The sequence below is a fragment of the Sorex araneus genome, chromosome X (genome assembly GCF_027595985.1).
Source record: "Sorex araneus isolate mSorAra2 chromosome X, mSorAra2.pri, whole genome shotgun sequence".
NCBI classification, from domain to species: domain Eukaryota; kingdom Metazoa; phylum Chordata; class Mammalia; order Eulipotyphla; family Soricidae; genus Sorex; species Sorex araneus.
The window spans coordinates 275672548-275695221 of record NC_073313.1 but is presented as its reverse complement, the minus strand read 5'-3'; the positions used below and the strand labels follow the sequence as shown (position 1 = coordinate 275695221).

Sequence of the window (22674 nt, the reverse complement as noted above, 5' to 3'; positions counted from 1 at the left end):
AGCAAAGAGTAATCCCTGATCCTTGCCAGGTGCGACCCAAACAGCCAAAAAAAAAAAAAAAAAGATGTCATGATCATTGTAATGACCCAATGAGAAAATGCACATAGAATTACTAACCTAGCATCTTCTCAGCAGATTGTTATTATTTTATTTACTTTATTATTGTTTTCTTCAAAAGAAAAAGGGTTTTGCATACTATAATGTTTTTATTTAGATATAATTAGCATACAAGTTTGCATCAGTTTTTTGTTTTGTTTTGTTTTAGGGGCATACATCTGGCAGTGCATAGAGCTTACTCCTCGCTCTATCTTTAAGAACTGTGGCTGGCTGCTTAGGGGCCCATATGCAGTGCCAGGGACTCAGTTAGTGACATGTAAGCAAGCAGAAGATCAGTCAACACCATCACTAAAACACAGTTACAAACATTTTCTTATAATGAGAACTTTCAAAAGTTACTACTTTGCGGTCGGTCGGGGCTCCGGGCCGGGGCGGCGGCGCCATCTTGTGCCCAGGGCCGGTGGGGAGGCCGGGGAGGGGGCCCCCGGGGGGCGCAGGGGACTACGGGAACGGCCTGGAGTCTGAGGAACTGGAGCCTGGGGAGCTGCTGCTGGAGCCCGAGCCGGAGCCCGAGCCCGAAGAGGAGCCGCCCCGGCCCCGCGCCCCCCCAGGAGCTCCGGGCCCTGGGCCTGGCTCGGGAGCACCCGGCAGCCAGGAGGAGGAGGAGGAGCCGGGACTGGTCGAGGGGGACCCGGGGGACGGCGCCATTGAGGAGCCGGAGCTGGAAGCCATCAAAGCTCGAGTCCGGGAAATGGAGGAGGAAGCGGAGAAGCTCAAGGAGCTGTAGAACGAGGTGGAGAAGCAGATGAACATGAGCCCGCCCCCCGGCAATGCTGGCCCAGTGATCATGTCCATTGAGGAGGAGATGGAAGCTGATGCCAGTTCCATCTATGTTGGCAACGTGGACTATGGTGCAACAGCAGAAGAGCTGGAAGCACACTTTCATGGCTGTGGTTCAGTCAACCGCGTCACCATTCTTTGTGACAAATTTAGTGGCCACCCCAAAGGGTTTGCATATATCGAGTGCTCAGACAAAGAGTCCGTGAGGACTTCCCTGGCCTTAGATGAGTCCCTGTTTAGAGGAAGACAAATAAAGCGCAGGGTCCGCGGTTTTCCTGAGCGCAAAATGGAGACGGCGATCCAGCTGAAACAGGACGCGCGCGCGCTTGCGGGAGACCCCAGGGGGCGGGGGCGGCGACCCCCGCCCACAGTAGATAGATACTTAAACCCACCTCCCCCACGTGTGCTTCCCTTTGGACCCTGCTGTGGAGCGAGCATGATGGAAGAGCCCAAGGAAGCGCCCTTGGACTCCAAGCAGCCCACTGAACTAATTCCGGCATGGGACCAGAGACCCCACGGCGTGATGAAACAGTGGGAACCGGGCATCCCCCAATTCTTTTAACCTCTCTCTCTCTCAACTCCTTCCTCCTGAGCACAGCGCAGGGTCCGCGGTTTTCCTGAGCACAAAATGGAGACGCCGAGCCTCTCTCTAGGTTTCTCCATCTTATGAGCACCATAAAAGGGTAAAAGTTTGTAGTGATGTTATTTCTGGTTGTACTTTCCCTGGACTTTATACAGAAACCCAAAACCCAAAAACATATTACATATTGCTGATGCTAATGTCATCTTAGCATCAGCAATATGTAATATGTCCCTTTTTAATGGGTCGGACTTTTGTGGGAGATCCTAACAAGAATAGTAAGTCTGTTGCTGAAATATTGAAGGCAATCAAAGTGGTAGCCATCTCTCTAGACTGAACTAAGCTACATCCCCACGCCGGCTGAGAAGAAATTTTCTTCTTTCTCGGGAAGAAACGCGGCGTGTCATCAACTACAGTGTGATGTCCATTAAGCAAACAGACCTGGTGGCGTGGGAATGGGATATAAGGGGAAAAATTATGTACATGGAACAGTGGGACGCTGGTGGAATCTCGAGCCGGAGCCGATACCAGCGCAAGACCTTCGGTTCCAGAGACTGCTTGCAGACACTCTACTAGTCTATCAACTAAGCCAGAGCCCCACGCCTGCTGATGATGGGAAATAACCATCCTTTTCGGGTTTTTTTCCCTTGTCAGGCAGCGTGGCGATTACTAAACAGGCGTGAACTCGGTGGCGCGGGGCAAGGGGGAAAAAGAAAAGTTATGTAACAAACAGTGGGACTTAATATCTCTATATTCTTAGCAGTGGAGAACTATCAAATGCCTCCTTGGCAATAGGACTGCTTTTCTTTTTTGGGGGAAACCCCAACAACGGTAGTGAGTTGTGTTGAAACATGGAATGTAATCGAGATAAGGCGTAAACGAAGTGAAACTTATCATGTACAAGGGTGGGGACTGGGGAGGTGGGAGGGGGTGGCAGGTATACTGTGGGGGTTGGTGATGGAAGATGGGCACTGGTGAAGGGAAGGGTGTTTGAGAATTGTATAACCGACATAATCCTGAGAACTATGTAACCCTCCACATGGTGATTCAATAAAATTTAAAAAAAAAAAAAAGAAAAAAAAAGTTACTACTTTACTGATTTTCAAATCAATGTAGTATTGCTTACCATAGATATCAAGCTGCATGTTGTATCACCAATAATAATAATCTTAATAATTTTATAAATAAGCTTATATACCTTTTTAAAAATATTTTTATTAGTGAATCACCGTGAGGTACAGTTACAAACTTATGAACTTTCATGTTTGCATTTCAGTCATATAGTGATCATTTACCCATCCCTCTACCAGTGCCTATTCTCCACCAATGTTCCCAGTATCCTTCCCACAACCCCCACCCCATCCCCCACCACCCCACCCTGCTTCTGCATTCCCTTTTGTTCTCTCTCCTTTTGGGTGTTATAATTTGCAATAGAGGTATTGAGTGGCCATCATGTTTGGTCTAGTCGACTTTTGGCACGCATCTTTCAATCCGAATGGGTCCTCCCAACATCCTCTACTTGGTGTTCCCTTCTCTATCTCAGCTGCCTTTTCCCTCAGCATGTGAGGCCAGTTTCCAAGCTGTGGGAGAGACCTCCTGGTCCTTATCTCTACTAGTCTTGGGTGTTAGTCTCCCATTCTGTTACTTTATATTCCACAGATGAGTGCGATCATCTATGCCTGTCTCTCTCTTCCTGACTCATTTAACTTAACATGATACTTTCCATGTAGATCCACTTATATGCAAATTTCATGACTTTATCTTTTCTAAAAGCTGCATAGTATTCTGTTGTGTAGATATACCAAAAAGTTTCTTTAACCAGTCATCTATTTTTGGGCGCTCTGATTTTTTCCAGATGTTGACTATTGTAAACAGTGCTGCAATGAACATACAAATGAAGATGTCATTTCTACTATACCTTTTTGCCTCTCTGGAATATATTCCCAGGATCAGTATGCTGGGTCAGATGGGGGCTCAATCTACTTTTTGAGAATCATCCATATTGTTTTCCAAAAGGGCTGAACCAGTCGGCATTCCCACCAGCAGTGAAGGAGAGTCTCTTTCTTCCCACATCCGCGGTTGCTTTTGTTCTTTTGGATGTGTGCCAGTCTCTGTGGTGTGAAATGATATCTCATTGTTGATTTAGTCTGCAACTCCCTGATGATTAGTGATGTAGCGCATTTTCTCATGTGTCTTTTAGCCATTTGGATTTCTCCCTTGAGAAAATTTCTGTTCATTTCCACCCCCCATTTTCTGATGGGGTTGGATGTTTTCTTCTTGTAGAGTTCAACCAGTGCCTTATAAATCCTTGATATCAACCCCTTATCAGAAGGGTATTGGGTAAATATTGTTTCCCATTCTGTACACTGTCTTTGTCTTTTGGTCACTATTTCTTTGGAGGTTTAAAAGCTTCTTAGTTTAAGATAGTCCAGTTTGTTTATCTCTGTTTTCACTTGCTTGGCCAGTGGCGTGTCATTTTGAAAATACCTTTAGCTTTTATGCTGTGGAGGGTTTTTCCAACCTTATCTTCCAGGTCCCTTATGGATTCTGATCTGACGTTGAGATCTTTAATACACTTTGACCTGACTTTTGTACATAGTGTTAGGTAGAGATCTGAGCCCATTTTTTGCATGTAGCTGTCCAGTTTTGCCAGCACCATTTGTTAAAGAGGCTTTCCTTGCTCCACTTCATATTTCTTGCTCCTTATCAAAGACTAGATGATCATATATGTGAGGGTGTGTGTCAGGATATTCAACCCTGACCCATTGGTCTGCGGCTCTGCCTTTTTTCCAGTACCATGCTGTTTTAATTATTAATTAAATTAATTATTAATTACTGCTTTGTAGTAGAGATTAAGGTTGGAGATGGTGATTTCTCCCATATTCTTTTCCCCACGAGTTGCTTTAGCTATTCATGGGGGATTATTTTCCCATATGAATTAAAGGAGTGTTTGCTCCATTTCTTTGAAGAATGCCATGAGTATCCTTATAGGAATAGCATTGAATTTGTACAGTGCTTTGGGGAGTATTGCCATTTTGACAATATTAATTCTCCCAATCCATGAGCAGGGGATATGTTTCCATTTCCTCATGTCCTCTTTAATTTCTTGAAGTAGGGTTTTGTAGTTTTCTTTGTACAAGTCCTTTATTTTTTTTAATTTATTTTTTAATTAGTGAATCACCGTGAGGGTACAATTACAGATTTATACATTTTTGTGCTCATGTTTCCCTCATACAAAGTTCAAGAACCCATCCCTTCACCAGTGCCCATTCTCCACCACAAATAAACCCAGCATCCCTATCCCCCCAATACCATCTCCCTCCACCCCATCCTGCCACTGTAGCAGGGTATTCCCTTTTGTTCTCTCTCTTTAATTAGGTGTTGTGGTTTGCAATAAAAGTGTTGAGTGGCCATTGTGTTCAATCTCTAGTCTAAATTCAGCACCTATCACCCTTCCCCCACGTGGCCTCCAACCACATTTTACTTGGTGTTCCCTTCTCTATCTGAGTTGCCCACTCCCCAGAATGTGAGGCCAGCTTCCAAGCCATGGAGTCAACCTCCTGTACTTATTTCTACTATTCTTGGGTGTTAATCTCCTACTCTGTTATTCTATATTCCACAGATGAGTGCAATCTTTCTATGTCTGTCTCTCTCTTTCTGACTCATTTCACTTAGCATGATACTTTCCAAGCTGATCCACATATATGCAAAGTTCATTAGCTCATTTTTTTCTAACAGCTGCATAGTATTCCATTGTATAGATATACCAAAGTTTCTTCAACCAGTCATCTGTTCTAGGGCACTCGGGTTTTTTCCAGATTCTGGCTATTGTAAACAGTGCTGCGATGAACATATAAGTGCAGATGTCATTTCGACTATATTTTTTTGCTTCTCTGGGATATATTCCCAGCAGTTGTATTGCTGGGTCAAATGGGAGCTCAATTTCTAATTTTTTGAGAATCGTCCATATTGTTTTCCAAAAGGCATGAACCAGTCGGCATTCCCACCAGCAGTGTAGAAGGGTCCCTTTCTCCCCACATCCTCTCCAACAGCGGTTGCTATTGTTCTTTTGGATGTGTGCTAGTCTCTGTGGTGTGAGGTGGTATCTCATGGTTGTTTTGATCTGCATCTCCCCGATGATTAGTGATGTAGAGCATTTTTTCATGTGCCTTTTGGCCATTTGTATGTCTTCCTTGGGAAATTTTCTGTTCATTTCTCGCCCCATTTTCTGATGGGGTTGGATGTTTTCTTCTTTTAGAGTTCAACCGGTGCTTTATATATTCTTGATATCAACCCCTTATCTGATGGGAATTGGGTAAATATCCTTTCCCATTCTGTAGATAGTCTTTGTATTCTGGTCACTGTATCTTTTGCGGTACAGAAGCTTTTTAGTTTAATGTAGTCCCATTTGTTGATCTCTGTTTCCACTTGGTTGGCCAGTTGCATGTCATCTTTGAAGATACCTTTATCTTCAATATCGTGGAAGGTTTTGCCGACCCTGTCTTCAATGTACCTTATGGATTGTGGTCTCATGTTGAGGTCTTTAATCCATTTTGATCTGACTTTTGTGCATGGTGTCAGGTTGAGGTCTAAGCCCATTCTTTTGCATGTGGTTGTCCAGTTGTGCCAGCACCATTTGTTAAAGAGGCTTTCCTTGCTCCACTTCACATCTCTTGCTCCCTTATCAAAGATTAGATGATCATACATTTGGGGTTGTGTGTAGGGATATTCCACCCTGTTCCATTGGTCTGCGGCTCTGCCTTTGTTCCAGTACCATGCTGTTTTAATTGTTACCGCTTTGTAGTAAAGTTTGAGGTTGGGGAGGGTGATGCGTCCCATCATCTTTTCCCCAAGAATTGTTTTAGCTGTCCGTGGGCGTTTGTTGTTCCATATGAATTTTAGGATTGCTTGATCTGTTTCTTTGAAGAATTTCATGGGTATCCTTATAGGGATCGCGTTGAATCTGTATAATGCTTTGGGGAGTATTGCCATTTTGAGAACATTGCTTCTCCCTATCCATGAGCAGGGTATGTGTTTCCATTTTCTCATGTCTTCTTTTATTTCATGGAGTAGCATTTTTTAGTTTTCTTTGTAGAGGTCTTTTACTTCCTTGGTTAAGCTGATTTCGAGGTACTTGATGTTCTGGGGCATAATTGTGAATGGGATTGCTTTTTTCATGTCCCTTTCCTGTGCCTCATTGTTTGTATATAGGAAGGCCATGGATTTTTGGGTATTGATTTTGTAGCCTGCAACTTTACTGTATAAGTCTATTGTTTCTAAGAGTTTCTTAGTAGAGGATTTAGGCTTCTCTAGATATAGTATCATATCGTCTGCAAATAGTGAGAGTTTGATTTCTTCCTTTCCTATCTGGATGCCCTTAATCTCTTTTTCTTGCCTAACCGCTATTGCAAGTACTTCCAGTACTATATTGAAGAGAAGTGGTGAGAGTGGGCATCCTTGTCTTGTGCCTGATCTTAGAGGAAAGGCCCTTAGTTTTTCCCCGTTGAGGATAATGCTAGCCGTAAGCTTGTGGTAGATGGCTTCGACCATCTTGAGGAAAGTTCCTCCAAAACCCATTTTGGTGAGGGTTTTTATCATGAACGAATGTTGGATCTTGTCAAATGCTTTCTATGCATCTACTGATATTATCATATGGTTTTTATCTTTACTTTTGTTGATATGGTAGACTATGTTGATTGATTTCCGAATGTTAAACCATCCTTGCATCCCCGGGATGAATCCCACTCGGTCATGGTGTATGATCTTTTTGATAAGTTTTTGGATCCTATTTGCTAATGTTTTGTTGTGATCTTTGCATCGGTGTTCATCAGGGATATTGGTCTATAATTTTCTTTCTTAGTGGTGCCTTTGTTTGCTTTTGGTATTAGGGAGATGTGTGCTTCATAGAAACTGTTTGGGAGAGTTCCTGTTTCTTCAATTTCCTGGAAAAGCTTGAGGAGAACCGGCAACAGTTCTTCTTTAAATGTTTGGAAGAATTCGCCAGTGAATCCATCTGGACTTGGGCTTTTGTTTTTGGGGAGATTTTTGATTACAGTTTCAATTTCCTTAATATTAATGGGTCTATTCAGGTATTCCAAGTCTTCTTTGTTCAGTCTTGGGAGATTGTAGGAATCAAGGAATTCATCCATTTCTTTTAGGTTCTCTTGTTTTGTGGTGTATATACCTTCAAAGTAGTCTCTGATGATCTTTTGAATCTCACTGGTTTCTGTTATGATGTCCCCGTTTTCATTTATGATTCAATTTATTAGGTTTTTTTCTCTCTCTTTCTTTGTGAGTCTTGCTAGCAGTTTATCAATCTTATTTATTTTCTCGAAGAACCAGCTCTTGATTTCATTGATCTTTCGGATTGTTTTTTTGGTTTCCATGTCATTAATTTCTGCTCTAATTTTTATTATTTCTTTCCTTTGGTCTGGTTTGGGTTCCTTATTCTGGTCCTTTTCTAAGGTCTTGAGCCGTGAAGTCAAGCTATCTATGTGGACCCTTTCTTCCTTCCTGAGGAATGCTTGGAGAGCTATATATTTTCCCCTTAACATGGCTTTAGCTGCATCCCATAGGTTTTGGTAGCTCGTGTCTTCATTCTCATTTGTTTCTAAGTATCTTTTGATATCTTCCTTGATTTCCTTCCTGACCCACTCATTGTTCAACATTGAGTTGTTTAATTTCCAGGTGTTTGATTTGGTTCTCCATATCTGTGTGTGGTTAGCTTCTATCTTTAGGGCGTCGTGGTCTGAAAAGATGGTTGATACAATTTCTATTTTTCTGATTCTATTGAGGTATGTTCTGGGGCCCAGTACATGGTCTATTTTGGAAAATGTTCCATGTGCACTGGAAAAGAATGTGTATTCTTTTTTGGGGGGGTGTAAAGCCCTGTATAGGTCTATTAAGCTTCTCTCTTCAATTTCTTCTTTCAGAGTCAGTGTTTCATTGCTGAGTTTTGGTCTTGTCAATCTATCCAGAGGTGATAAGGCGGTATTGAAGTCTCCAACTACTATTATGCTGTTAGTGATGTCTTCTTTAAAGTCTGTTAGGAGTTGTTTTAAATATCTAGCCGGTTGTTCATTAGGTACGTATACGTTTAAGAGTGTGATTTCCTCCTGTTGTACATATTCCTTGATAAATAGAAAATGACCTTCACTGTCCCTTCTAATCTTTTTCAACCTGAAATCTATGTTGTCGGTCGGATACTAGGATGTACAAGTCCTTTACCTCCTTAGTTATGCTAATTCTGGGGTCCTTGATTTTCTGAGGCAGGATTGTGAATGAGATTGCTTTTTTCATGTCACTTTCTTCTCTCTCGTTATTTGCATATAGGAAAGCCATGGACTTTTGGGTATTGATTTTATAGCCTGCAACTTTACTATACATGCATACTGTTTCTAGGAATTTCTTGGTAGAGGTTTTAGGGTTCTCTAAGTATAGTATCATATCATCTGCGAATAGTGAGAGCTTGATTTCTTCCTTATCTACCTGAATGCCCTTAATATCTTTTTCTTGCCTAACCGCTATTGCAAGTACTTTCAGTATTATATTGAACAAAAGTGGAGAGAGTGGGCTTCCTTGTCTCATCCCTGATCTTTGAGGGAAGGCTCTTATTTTTTTCCCATTGAGAATCATGCTTGCCATAGGCTTGTCGTAGATGGCTTTGACTATATTGAGTAAAGTCCCTTCTATAACCATTCCGTCGAGAGTTTTCATCATAAACGGGTGCTGGATCTTGTCAAATGATTTCTCTGCATCTATTGATATAATATAGTTTTTATATTTTCTTTTGTTGATATGATGGATTATGTTTATTGATTTTCAGATGTTAAACCATCCTTGCATCCCCGGGATGAATCCCACTTGGTCATGGTGTATGATCTTTTTGATGAGTTGTTGAGTTGTTGAATTCTATTTTCTAATATTTTGTTGCGAATCTTTGCATCAATCAGGGATATTGGCTTATAGTTTTCTGTTTTTGTGGTGTCATTGTTTTCTTTTTGTATTAGGGCAATATGAGCCTCATAGAAACTGTTTGGGAGACCTTCTGTTTCTTCAATTTCCTGGAAAAGCTTGAGAAGAACTGGAAATAGGTCCTCTTTAAATGTTTGGAAGAATTCACTAGTGAATCCATCTGGACCTTGGCTTTTGTATTTTGGAAGGCTTTTGATTACAGTTTCAATTTCCTTGATATTAATAGGACTGTTTAGGTAATCCAGGTCTTCTTGATTCAGCCTTGGGAGATTATAGGAATCCAGGAATTTATCCATTTCTTCAAGGTTTTCTTGTTTTGTGGCACACAGATTTTCAAAGTAGTCTTTGATGATCTTTTGAATTTCTTTGGTTTTTGTTGTGATATCCCCCTTTTCATTTCTGATTCGGTTAATTAGGGTTGTCTCTCTCTCTCTCTTTCTTTGTGAGTTTTACTAGTGAAGCCACTAGAATCAATCTTATTTATTTTCTCGAAGAACCAGCTCTTGGTTTCTTTGATCTTTTGGATTGCCTTTTGGGTTTCCATGTCGTTGATTTCTGCTCTAAGTTTTATTATCTCTTTCCTTCTGCCTGGTTCTGGCTCCTTTTGTTGGTCCTTTTCTGAGATCTTACACTATGATGTCACGTTATTTATGTAGGCCCTTTCTTCCTTCCTGAGAAATGCTTGCAGGGCTATATATTTTCCCCTTAACATGGCTTTAGCTGCATCCCACAGGTTCTGGTAGCTTGTGTCTTCATTCTCATTTGTTTCCAGGTACCTTTTGATTTCTTCCTTGATTTCCTTCCTGACCCACTCATTGTTCAACATTGAATTGTTTAATTTCCAGGTGTTTGATTTGGTTTTCTGCATCTGTACATGATTAACTTTTATCTTCAGTGCACCGTGGTCTGAAAAGATAGCTGATACAATTCTATCTTCCTAATTCTGTTGATGTATGTTTTGTGGCCCAGCACATGATCTATCCTGGAAAATGTTCCATGTGAATTGGAAAAGAATGTGTATTCTACATCTATTGATGTTTATAAAGTCTTGTATCTATTCTTCTATTTCTTCCTTCAAAGCCAGTATTTCCTTGCTGAGCTTTAATTTTCTTGATCTATCCAGAGGTGATAGGGTGGTGTTGAAGTCTCCAATTACTGTTGTGTTGCCCACAATGTCCTTCTTAAGGTCTGTTAGCAGCTGTTACAGCTGTCTGTTACAGCTGTCTGTATTTAGCTGGTCCCTCTTTGGGTGCATACACATTTAGGAGTGTGATTTCTTCCTGCTGTACATATCTGTTGTTTAATAAAAAATAGCCTTCACTGTCCCTTCTAATCTTTTTTAACCTGAAATCTATGCTGTCTGATACTAGTAAGGCCACACCAGCTTTTTTGAGGGAGTTGTTCGCTTGCAGGAATATTTTTCATCCTTTGACTTTGAGTCTGTGTTTTTTCTGACTGTTCAGATGTGTTTCTTATAGGCAGCAGAATGTTGGGTTCAGTCTCTGAATCCATTTTGCTACTCTGTGTCTCTTAATTGGTGAATTTAGACCATTGGAATTCAGAGAGATTATTGTTATGGGGTTTTGTGCCATCTTTCTGTAAGGGTTTGTTGTGCTTGTAAGTGTTTTTCATGTCTTACAATAGCCCCTTTAGTCCTTCTTTTTGGTTTGGTTTTGAGTCTATGAAGTTCCTGAGCTGTTGTTTATCCACAAAATAGTGTATTGTTGCTTCGAGTTTGAATGAGAGTTTAGCTGGATAAAATATTCTTGGTGAAGCATTCATTTCATTGGGTTTTTTCACTATATCCCACCATTACCTTTTGGCTTGGAGGGTTTTCTATGAGAGGTGTGCTGTGAATCTAAGGGGTGCTTCTTTGTATGTGATTTCCTTCTTTGACCTTACTGCTTGCAGTATTGTGTCTCTATCCGTGATGTCCGTCATTGTAACTATATGTCTTGGAGTTTTTTTTTTTGTTAGGGTCTCTTTTAGCTGGCACCCTTTGGGCTCCTTTAATCTGGATGCCTGCATTCTCCAGCTCTGAGAACTTTTCAGCAATGATTTCTTTGACTGTGGCTTTTTCATTGGGGTTGCTTCCCTGTCCTCTGGTACTCCAATGATTCTAATCATCTTGAAATCATCCCCTAGGATTCTGATTCACCCTAGAGCTATTTTGAGGTCTCTTCCCATTGTTTGTTGTTGTCTGAGGGCTTCCTGCAGCTCATCTTCAAGCTCACTGATTCTGTCTCTGGCTATAGCCATTGTATTGTTGAGGGCACCCACTGAGTTTTTTATTTCATCTACTGAATCCTTTATTCATGACACTTCTTTTTGTAGCTTTTTAATTTCTGCTCTCATTTCTTCCTGTATTTTCTTGGATGTCCATTACATTGTTTCTTCCATGTCCTCCTTTAATTTAAGGGATACCTGTTCCATTGTTTCTTTGAGTTCATTGAATATCTTCAGCATTTCATCTCTGAATTCTTTATTGGAGAGCTCAAGTTTGTGGGAAATGCCTGTTGAGGCTTCTGGACTCCTTTCATCATCTTCTCCTTGTGGTGGGGATTTTCACTGTTCCTTTATGTTGTTGTGGTGGTATGGAAGAGTGACCTTCAACTTCACTATCCCTATTCCCTCTTGTTGCAAGCAAGTATTCTGGATGGGCTCAGTCAATGGTGGTCGCCTTTTTATTTTCCCCTTCCAAAACTTGTCCTTCTTCTCAGATGTTCCTCTGTTCCTTACATGAGGCCTCCAGTTGATGCTTTTGGAGAATGTGCTCTTTTATATTGGGCTTGTATAGCTGCTTGTATTCATTGGTATTTTGGTAAAATTGGGGTAGACTAGTGGCCTATTGGCCTACTGATTTTGGGATAGGTAGGATGTTATTCACAGACTGAAATGTAACAACAGATTGATGGGTTTGAGGAAAATAATTGCGATTCCAAAAGAGGCCACTCCCACTTTTGCGGAGGCCACGCCCCCTGGGCTGGAAGAGAAAATGGCTGCAGTGCTGGGGAACATTGTGCTGCAGGCCAGGGTGGCAGTCCGGGGCCAGGGGGGTGGGGGGCTGGGATGGTCAGGGTCCGAGACGCTGGCTGGGACGTGGGAAGAGAGGGTAAGGGGAGGTCACACACCTGGACCAGAAGAGAAAACCACTGTGGTGCTGGGGAACGGCGTGCACCCTTATACCTTTTGACCACTTCATCCTTTTTCGCTTACTCCAACCCGTTCTTATCATTGACAACCCCTAATCTATTTTTGCCTACTTAGGTTCTTTCTGTTTTTAGATTTTATATGTAAAGGAGACCATATGAATTAATGGTCTCAACAATTAAATGTTCATATTATCTTATTCTGTCTTGGTCTTCAACCCATTCTTTGCATTCTTTGCATTGAATATGATCTTGACTAAGTAGTACATACCTGCTGATAATATTTTGTAGTTCAAAGAAACTTTGATAACTTTTGGAAGAAGTTTCAAATTTCTCTTTTCTTGACCTTTCTGATTCCCAAAGCCTTTTTAATTTCACTATTTCCCACCTCAGCCTTTTTATTCCATTAATTTCATGTGTTCTTTCCCACCTGTGAGACTTTGTCATCTCTATGTTAAATTACATGAACTTCTTGGCACCAATTTCTTTCTTACCTGGGCTTACACCTATTCTTCTTTCATATTGTTTAAGAAACTATCCATTGTCTCTTTCCAAAAAGAAATATATGTGTTCTGTTAGGCATTTTCAAAGTAAGGTGGTTATATTATTTTTGCTTCTCTTTTGACAGTATTAAATACACATACAACTAAAAATACAAGTACTGGTTTGGATAGGTATTGATATTGCAAGTCAACAGTTATTTCATCCCCCCTCCCAATGTCTCAGTATTTTAATCTTTAGACTTTAATTCTAGTACTAGTTCATATTACTTGTTCTGTACTGTCAGGTTCTCTATGAATAAATAGAATGAGGACTTTCCTATGCAGGAGTTGTAAATATTATTCAAAGTAAGCATATGCATCCTATGTAAGATGAAGACTTTTCTCTGAATATCAATATTTATCTTAGCCCTTAAATTTGTCTTTTGTATAGGATTTGCAATGTATATGCTGTGGGACATTATTATGGCTCCATAACTTACATGTAGTATACATGGATATATGCTATAACAATACGAAGTATGTAACTAATAAGGTAATAGGAAAGATACACTTTTTTGTGGGGGGAGGGGTCATATCTGTCAGTGCTCAGGAATTACTCCTATCTCTGTTCTCAGGGATCACTCCTAGTAGGCTTCCCAGCTAGGAAGAGAACCCAGGTTGGCCACATGCAAGACAAGCACCCTGTACACTGTATTATCGCTCTGGCCCAGCACTTGATTTAAAAAAAAAAAAATTCACACTGAAAGATTTGAGATGCTCAGTCCAAGTTAGAAACAACTATATTGTGATGGAAAACAGAAATTTGTTAGGCATTCGCTCACAATGAAACAAATAAGTTTTAGTATACAAATTGTCATTTGCCATGGTGTCTGTCTTAGGGCAGTGGGGAGCAAGATATTTCATATATTAAATTTCAAAATAATCAATAGCTTTTAAATATCATAGTAATATCTCCATCCTGAAGATGAGGAATGGAGTTTTAATTCTGAAAAGTTAAGAAACTAGCAAAGTTCAGCTTGAATGAATCAGGACTATCTAACTATGAAGCATGACTTTTAAAATTTTAGGCTTCATTGTACTGATAAAGATCATGAGTAAAGGGTAGTTACTTTCTGGCATCCTAAATGTTAAAGTTATTATTTTTTGTCTGTTAGTTTGGGGGCCACATCTGGCAGTGCTCAGGACTAACTCTTGGTTCTGCACTCAGGGATCACACCTGACTAGATATAGGAGATCATATGTGGTGCTGAAAATTGAACCTAGGTCAGTCTCAGGGCAAGGCAACTGCCATACTTGTTGTACTACCTCTCCACCCTTAAAGTTATCTTTTCCCCCATAACATATAATTCAGCTACTTATTAGATGACAAATATATAACATTCCATTCCTTGGGATCCATGTCCCTTCCCTCTGGACATTTGCATAGTACTTGCTTCTCACTCTGATTGTCTAGTTCCTCTTTATCTGGATATCTTTTAATCATTAATCAAAACACATCTGAGACAAAGGCTTATCCAGACAAGTTTGAATCAATGCCTTTCTCTGGGCATCTATAGCACCGTAGTGAAAAGACGCTTAAAAACTGTTATGAAATTCTTAAAACATATAAAAAATAGTTTATATGTTATTTACCCTTTGGAATTAAAAACTCCTTTTGGCTCAAAAAATATGATTTTGGGGGCAGGATAAATAGTTCACTGGATAAGGTGTTTGTCTTGCACATAGATGACCCAGGTTGGATCCCTGGAATCCCACATAGATCAGGAGTGATCCCTGACCACAGAGCCAGGAGTAAGTCCTAAGAATGGCTGTGTGCACCAGCCCCGCCCCCCGCACTTCCCCCCACAAAAAAACAGCAACAAAGAATCTGGCTCTGATTATAATGTTCAGCCATTGCATATAGTAATACAATGCCCGATACAAAGTAGGCTCTCCATAAGTATTTATGAAATTAAGGAATTGTTCCTTCACTGATTTGGATTAAGAGATAACCATAGCAAAGAGATGGGGTGAATGTCATCTTTACTAAGTTTTCCCAATATATGACATATCAGTATGCCTAAATTTAGGTGATAGGGGACCATATAGCAGTAAAACAAAAAGAAAGAGCAAATTCTTATATGTATAAAGGCTTTTTCCTTCTTGGTTTCTCAGAAACAGAATAGTGTACACATGACTGTCAAATTTATACGAATGATATACATGATTTGTTAGTATCTATCCATATACATGAATATATATATTTCTCTATGTGTAGATGTATAAGCTTATACATATTCAAAAATAAGAATTCATAAAAATTGAAAAATAATTATAAAAATTGTCTGCTATAATTTCTTTTGAGGGATAAGGTCTCTCAAGTGGTGCTATGGAGATAACAGTTGCCATACCAACTGGCTACATGACTCAGTGGAAGGTCAAGGGTATACAGTGCTTCTTGGGCTTGCAGTGGTGGAGATTACCTAGGCCATCCTGACAATACTCACAGGCCTTTAGGCTTACACCTGGCCGTACTCAAGGGAAAACAAGGTGCCAGGATCAAACTAGGCCTTCCACACGCCAGGCATGTGTCTTAACTCCTTTACTTTCTTTCCAGCCCCTATAATAATTTTTGTCTTATGGATCATTGAATAGTCAATAAAGGATAAAATTTATTGACATTTCCCATGTAGATTGATCTTGTCAAGCTCTTAGTTGTCCTAACTCTTCTTTAGTCCTAAGCTATCTCCCTCATAGACTCACAGTACTTTATCTCTTTCTTTAAAGGGTACTAGCGTTTACTGAGAACTTTTTTGATGTTCAATATACTTAATGGAGGTTATTACTTTAATACTTACACGATGCACAAAACCACAGATCCTGGAGCCCAAATAAAGCAAATAAAGTCAAAAGCAAGGCAGGAATTTGGAAGGAAGGCAGACAGGCAGTCTCACTAAGAAGGAAAGAAAACAAAAGAGTTAAAACTAAGTCAGAGTCTGAATTTTGTTGAATCCTATCATGAACAGATATTATTGAAGTCACTGTATCATTGTCGTCCCGTTGCTCATCGATTTGCACCAGTAACTCTCCATTGTGAGACTTGTTGTTACTGTTTTTGGCATATCGAATATGCCACGGGGAACTTTCCGGGTTCTGCCGTGTGAGAGGGATACTCTTGGTAGCTTGCCATGCTCTCCAAGAGGGACAGAGGAATCTAACCCTGGTTGGCCGAGTGCAAGGCAAATGTCCTACCTGCTATGCTATCACTCCAGATTAAATATCAAACTAAAAACATCTTGACTCCTGCAACCCCTGAACATTGCTTGACATGGCTCTAAAACCAAAATAATGAAAGAAAATAATAGAAAGATAACTTTGGAGGCCCAGAGTGTAGCTCAGTGATAGAGCACCTGCTTTGCCTGTGAGAGGCTCCGAGTTTGTTCTCCAGAACATTCCCCTCAATACATTTTAAATTTTTCTAGTAAGTAAATTAGGTATTGGTCAACAAAAATATTCTTAGTGAAAGGGCCAGAGCTGAAAGTCCCTTCAAGTGTGAAAGCCACAGGAGTCCATCCCGGGTGCTCTACACTAACCAGCTATCCAGAAGCACCAGCTACATGCCAACTGGCAGGGGACAGAGGCAGGAGAGCGAGGACCACGACACCGTCGGGACTTAAAGTCTGAAGAGCAAGGCCAGAAGCCTGAGATTAAGGAGGTATAGTGGTCAGTTAATGCAAATTTATTACATGAGATTTTTCCAGATTAATTATTTATAATAAGATGAAAGATGTTATTGTTAGAATAAGCATTTTATTTATGATCAAGAAGAAGCATTTTCAGTTGATTAAGATTTTTTTCCATCACCAAATGTGACTACATGTGAAAAGTTTTCTTACTTTTAGAAGGTGGCAAAGCAGTTATTCCTACATTTAAGGATGCAGAAGGATTTTACAACGAACTTTTATAGGCCAACAAAATTGCCAACTTTTTAATATTTTTAATAAAATAAAGGATATTAAAAATAGACAAAACCAAAATAACTATTTATTCTAATCGCTTCAGAAATATAAGGACAAATTTGAAACAAAAATAATAGAAAAGACAAACAATTGGCCAGATATAATCTTATCATAAATGAAGTTTGCTTCAGCGGGATGAAAATTCACTGCAGTTTACTTAGTTTTCTCATACTAATCTGGACCAACATGGATCAGGAACTAGCCTCTAGGAACCACTGCTTCTTACAGATCTCAATTTTAATCTCTTCCCCAATAATTCTTAGCCATGAAAACCTAGGCCAATTTACTCATCTTTTCTGAGTGCAGTTTCCTTATGTGTCAGGTAAAGATAATATCTCACTGCCTATTCATTTCCTATGGGTTGCCGTAACAAAGCACAACTAGGTAGCTGAGACCTACAGAAATCTAATGTTCTCTGATCTGGAGGCTTGAGACTGGAATCGAAGTGCGCACAAACTTGAGTTATCTCTAAAGGCATGGGGGAGTGTCTGTCTCAGGACTCTGATGATCTTTGGTAATTCCTTGACTTGGAAATAGCATAGATAGCATAGCTACAATCATAGCCTGCAGCTCTCCTTTCTCGGTGTGTGTAATATATATATATATATATATATATATATATATATACACACACATATATATATCAAGTTTATTCCCTCTTTTTATAAGGACTCAAATCATATTAGAGTAGATTAAGGGTCCACTCTAATCTGACTTCCTTTTACCAATTATATATTTAAAAGTGTCACAATCAAGTCAGGTCACTGGAGGTTGGCAATTCAGCTTACGATTTTGTTTGGGTTTTGTTTGTTCATTTGTTTTTATTTTAGGGCCACACCAGGAAGTGCTCAGGGCTTGTTCTCAGGAATTATTCCTGATGGAGCCCTGGGGATTATATGTGTGCCCAGATCAAACCCAAGTGGGCTGCATGCAAGGCAAGTACCCTACCCACTCTACTGTCTCTCTGGCACCTCAGTGTAAAAAATACAAATGCACTCACGTGCGCACGATCAGAAGGGGATGATTTGATGTGTGTGTTGTTCATGAGCTCTCCGGGTGGCTCTCTCTCTCCTGCTCTCTTGCTGCTCATGTTTGGTGCTCTCGAGCCACTGTGTATGGACCGGATCGGGATGGCTTCTCCTTTGTGCTCTGCTTCTGTGTGTGCCGCTGTGCTCTCTTTTATCTGTCTCTCTATCTCTGACTCTGTCTCTGTAGTCTCCCTCTGGTCTCTTCCAATCTCTCTTTGTCTGATCTCTCTCTCCGGAGCCCTTCTGCTTCAGTCTCTGGAGCCCTTCTGCTTCTCTCTCTGACTCTGACTCTGACTCTCACTTACATTGTGCTCTTTCTTTCCCCTGCTTCTGGCTCTGATGCTTCTCTTTCGCTCTGTGTCTTCTCCTTTCTGTGTCTCCTCCTCTGCTTCTGTGTCTTCTCTCCTTGTGTCTTCTCCCCACTTCTGTGCTCTGCTTCTGTGTCTTCTCCCCACTTCTGTGTCTTGTCCCCCCATTTCTCTTACAGTCTTAGTTTACATAGCAATCACATAGGGTGGTCACACAGAGGTGGGTTGAACATTAACAAATCAACAAAGAAGGGTAAAACCACTCCTCCAGGAGATTAACAAAATCTCATCTAAGGAGATTACTCCAGATTACTAGGAGATCTGCTTAAGGGCGGGATCCCATCCAGGGTGTGTCACTTTCTTCTTTCCTCAGCTAGTAATCCATTTAAATAGTATAGTAAATTTACTTCTAATATTTTTAGCAATGTAATTCTGTATGAGCACAGTAAGAGATATATCAAACTTAAAGTTTGGTTCTACCTGAGGACATCTCATTATATATTCCAGACCACAGTCCTCAGGTCAAGGTTAGTGTTCCTAATCCCAGCAGGGTCCTAGTCTCGTTGTTACTTTTGGCTCATGACAGCATTTGTCTATGACCATGCTCTCAATTTAGAGTTGAGTATTGTGGTGCTTTGGTCAGGCCCATTTCGATGCCAGGGTAGCTCACAGCTTGTCCTGGGTCCATTCCATCCGTCATCGGGACCCTGCTTTTGGGGTGCTAGGAACTAAGTGCACCTGAGTTGAGAAAGCAGATGCCCAGGAGATAAATATTATTGGAGTCAATCAGCTCCCAGGTTACAAAGCATATTAACTGTCTTTCTGTGTCCACACAGAAAGGACATTGCTTTAAGGTAAACTAAGTTCCCTGCGGCAAGGCTGAAAGGACAAACCCAATGTTATCCTGCACCTCAGCACTGTGATTGGAGGGAGAACATAAATCAACCCATGTTAAAAACCCATGTCAGTGTCTCATGACACTGCTTCGCCAAAGTCATTCATGGGAAAAACAAAATGGTTTGTAAAATAGCTGCTACATCCCAGAGGAATGTGACAGTTGTTTTTTTATTAAGATTTATAATAGAAAAATTTATGATTTAGGAACAATAAGCAATTTGTGTAAGGCTACGTAACTAAGAAATCGCAAAGTGAAACTCTGAATACTTTCACTGAATAAATGTTTTGTTTTTTTGTTTGGTGTAGGGACAATACTCAGCGGTGTGCCAGTTTATTTCTGGCTCTGAGTTCAGGCATCTCTCTTGACAGTGCTAAACTAAACTTCTATCAGTTAAATTAAACACCTATTAGCTAAATTCCTGTTAGCTAAATTCCTATTAGTTTAATCATGAGAGACAACTACCTCATCCACACATACCACAGATGCTTAGAGGAGAAATTAAACAAATAGAGTTATCTGCATTGAGCAAAGCAAGCTTGCTCTGAGCCATTCTCTAGAAACACAGAGCCTGGAACAATACCTTGTCCCATGGAGCTACCATTGGTCTCTCTCAAGACATGTTGATTACATCCTGTTAAGATAGCAGTTTCTTATAAGGAAGAGTTCATTGACTAGGACTTTGTAAGTGGCCAAATACCAGCTCGTACTTATTTGGGATACGAGTTTGCCATGGGAACTTGAGACAGATACCTTGAGTCAATAGCAACAGGTATATAGTGTGCAAAAGAAAAATATATTTTTATTATGGGATTTGTGGTGGGCACTATTTGAAACTGCCAAAGGAAGCTAAGTTGAATTCACTAAGAGTGAATTGCATACATGCTGTGAGTAGACCTTCTGGGCTGGTGCACTCAACTGACAAATAAAAGTGAAAACAGGAGCTAGTGAGCTGTTCAGACAGAGAAGAGTCCTTGAGACTGTCACTTCCCGGCAGGAAGTCCACCCACCCCTAGTGACATTCTATATGCTGGATGACGGACTTCTCTGCGCTTTCACACCCTTTACATACCTGGCAGTTAGAAGATGCGTTAACAAACAGTTGACACTTTGAAATACAATTTAGGAAGAAAGTGGAGAAAAAACAATTTTCTCTAAACAAGTTTGCTAGGAGAGGCTGAAGAGATGGTTTAGCAGGTAATGCATGTGGACAGCAGTTTGTCCCTGCACCACAATGGTGCCCCTGAACAATGTCAGGAGTGATCGCTCAGCAGAAAGCCTATATCACCAGGTGTGACCTCACAAAAATAAACAAAGAAATGAAGAAATATGCTAGTTACAATAATAACAATAATAATAATTTTATAAACTATAGACCAAGAATACATTTTTGATAAACTGAATTTTACTAAGTAGGAATTGGCATATATATTTTGTAGATAAAGGAATCACTTGCAGTAAATTTATTACAAAGCTATGGTTAAAACAATATGCTCCTGGTTCTGAAATGTATGATCTTTTATAATGTCTACTAACAGTGAGAATAAGTACATTGTACCACATTGCACCCCTCCCTCTAGCAATAGGATGTGAAATTGCTTGGGGCAGTTGGGATAAACACATAAGAATGGATTTTGATACCAACCTGCTGGAGCTGGACGCAGCTCCATGCACACTTGGCAACGAGGTGAGTTTGCTGGGATTGATTCATCTGTCTGAATGTCAGTTTCTTTGTCATCTTCTGTTATCTGTGATAGGACCTACTTACAGAAATCTTTCACAGATTAAGTAAGTATTCAGCGAGTCTAAGCACTTTGAACACTCCAGGACACAGCAATATGCACAATTGCCATTATTATTTTTGAAAATCAACCACCAGAAGAATGAGTGTTAACAATCAATTAACCAAACAGGTTTTAACCTTGTCAGAAAGGAAACATTCAGGCACTCCCCTCCACACTATCTGCCTGTTAATGATTTTTTTTTTTTGTCAATCAATGATCCTGTTTTTGTAGGTTTTCCCATCTTAAGGCTTTCCCATGTACAGGTCACACCTGGAGTATAAAAATAATTTACCCAGCAACCCCACCACAAGGGTGGTGCAGCTCTGGCCTAGCCCCAGGGCCAGGGCACCTTAGCAAAGCAGCCCAGGGTGGGGTGGGCAACAAAGAGCAGGGTCCATGGGATTGAGTGCAGAGGGGAGCAAGCACTCAGGAGGCCTGGAAGCAGTTGAGGCAACCCCTCTCCTGCAGGAGGCCGCCATAAGTGGGCACAGGATGAGTCTGGTATTGTTCTGGAAGACGCTGATCTGCACAGAAATGTCACTGAGGTGCAGGGTGATGTACCACCTTTGGAGGTGCTCTCCCATGCTGCTCCAGAAGCACTTTTGCAGGATGATGAGCAGGAACTTGAACTGGCTGGATGCTGTAGAGGATGAGGTGTGTGAAGTTGATGAAGAGCGCCTCATGATGTTGGCACTCTCCCGTTGTCTGTGCTACTGGGTAGCCCTATAGACTAATGGCTTTGTTTGTTTGTTTTGGGGCCAAACCCTATGGAGCACTGGGATTACTCTTGGCTCTGTGCTCAGCGATCACACCTGACTGGACTTGGGAACTCTATGTGGTGCCAGGCATCAAAGCCTGATCAACCTTGTGCCAGGCAATTATCTAACCCACTGGACTATCCCTTCCACCCAAAGAAACTTTCTTGACATCAGGTTTGCATTAAGCCCAAATGATGCTTGGAAACTACGAGATCTGGTAGTTCACGTTGCCTTTCTCTTAACTTCCTCATCTGAGTGGCAGGCTCCTTATCTCAGTGCTCCTTGTGTTCCTTCATTTGGAAAAAGTCACTTCAGCATCTCTGAATGCTGGGATTCATTTGAATTTATTTGACCTGATACTTACTTTTTCTGATGCTTTAGATGCCCATGAGAGTAGAAGTGTTTGGTACACCACGAAGTACCATGTAGGTATGAGGACCGACATCTTCCAGAACTATTGTGAAAATTCCCCGAGTATTATGCCTCACTGTGTGTGCATCTAAAATACAAGTGCTTTTCTCCACATTTTGCCATCTTTGCCTCCCCCACCCCCACCCGCCACTGGGTTGGGTGGATCCACCTTAACAAGGTGTGGGGGAAAACAAGTGGAGAATTGGGGTGCTATAAGGATAGTGGGGAAATGCCTTCTTGGTTCCTCCTGATACAGTCTAAAAAATTACTGCCACTGCTGCTAAGGCTGATATATGTGAGAGTTGTAAGGAATCCATGTATCCAGGGAGCGAGGATGCTGCCTGGTCACCCCCCTTGATGTAAAATCTGAGCGTCTAGGAGGGGCTGCT

General features: G+C 40.9%; 1 protein-coding gene and 1 pseudogene across 24 annotated transcripts in view; both read left to right on the top strand.

Moving 5' to 3' along the window:
- The window catches only part of DLG2 (discs large MAGUK scaffold protein 2), a 1649366-nt gene that overhangs the window by 1402811 nt on the left and 223881 nt on the right, over window positions 1-22674 (top strand). The gene's annotated exons all lie outside the window — the stretch shown is intronic.
- On the top strand, window positions 436-21769 carry LOC129399602 (polyadenylate-binding protein 2-like; annotated as a pseudogene).